General features: G+C 37.3%; 1 protein-coding gene across 1 annotated transcript in view; it reads right to left on the bottom strand.

Annotated features, from left to right (window-relative positions):
• The window catches only part of LOC107586574 (neoverrucotoxin subunit beta-like), a gene marked incomplete at its 5' end in the record, with an annotated part of 21862 nt that overhangs the window by 7565 nt on the left and 12803 nt on the right, over nucleotides 1-1494 (bottom strand). The gene's annotated exons all lie outside the window — the stretch shown is intronic.

Below are 1494 nucleotides of genomic sequence, written 5' to 3'. Positions count from 1 at the left end.
ATTTTTGGAGAAAAAAAGGCACTCTTCCATGTGAACTTGAGTATAAATATACACATTTTCTGCCCCCATGTCTTGAATTTATGATCAGTCTGAATGTATTTTAATAGACTGAATCATGCAGTGATCAGGCAGAGCGCTAGACTTCACGTAATGCGTGCACTCTGTGGGTGTTTTGAATGTTATTGTTTTTTGTCGTGAGAATATTGAGTAAAATAGCTCACTTGTCATGGTGTTATATCATGTTATCATGTTATGTTATGAATAAATGAAACATTTTGAATGTTTACCTCAGTGTGTTTCTTCGGAGTTTATGTGTGCTCATGTGTTCATGTGTTCTGAAGTCTCGAGACAAACAAGAGTGAGCCTCAGCGCGAGCTTGTATTCTGTATTCTGCTAATTTACTGCAATTCTCTGATGACGCAGTAATTTACCACAGGAAGAAAAAATCTTCGGTCTGTCCAATGATTGTAAAGTCATTAGGTCCGTCAGATTTAAGATATTTCAGCGGTAATGAGACCAAAAATAATTAAGACCCATCAAATCCGAATTTAAGACATTTTAAGGCCTTATATTAGGAAAACGTTATTTAAGACATTTTAAGGACCCGCGGACACCCTGTATATGGGTGACATGTTGTATTATGACTGCATCATCATCCACCTTATAGTTTTACTCAAACAACATTCTGCCTTACAGTCAATTCATCCTAACAAGTGAGCCTAATTTTGGTACACTAATAAAAAAAAGTATTATTTTCTATCACAGACATACACCATGATAAAAACATGGTACCTAATAGTTGTAAATATCATGGTACTGTATATAGCATATGATCCTCAAGCCTTGAGCTACAGACTCAGGCATAGGCGGAAATACCATCTGAGGGTTGTCCCCACAAAAAAATATGATTAAAAACCACGCTGAGTATTGTAAATAACAATGTTTTATACTTTAAATAATTGTGTAAGTAGTAAAACAACACACACAAAAAAATGCGTTTTAAGTTTAGAAAAATGTTGAGTCTCCCCTCCCTTGCCTCACAGTGCTTTGGTCCAAATGCCTGCTTTCCTCTTTTACATCAGGACCTACACACACGAGTCCGGTGAGAGAGAACCAAGCCAATAGTTGTGGAACTCCAGTAAGTAAGGCTGTCAAGGCTATTTTATTCACTTAAACATCGGATGAAGTCATTATTTTCTCTTTAATACAGATGATGCCAATGTATTTTTTGATGAGTCGCTATGTTAGCAATAATAAGGTTACCTGCTTGACGGAAAGGGTTGCCACCACAGGCTCTACGAGAACACAGCACTGTCTTCCACTACACCTGCTCCTCTTTCCAGATCCCTCCAGAGGATCAACAAGATGAGGCTGTTGTTATGCATCTAGCACAGCATTCACGATTTAACACACATTAACAACACCCAGATATATCTGGTGTGATACCCAGACTGATTGTTAAATGTTTTTAAATGGGTCAGATGGTATATTTTT

The sequence above is a fragment of the Sinocyclocheilus grahami genome, unplaced genomic scaffold (assembly GCF_001515645.1).
Source record: "Sinocyclocheilus grahami isolate Dianchi unplaced genomic scaffold, SAMN03320097.WGS_v1.1 scaffold84.1, whole genome shotgun sequence".
Lineage (NCBI taxonomy): Eukaryota > Metazoa > Chordata > Actinopteri > Cypriniformes > Cyprinidae > Sinocyclocheilus > Sinocyclocheilus grahami.
This window is presented reverse-complemented; position numbering and strand designations above follow the sequence as displayed.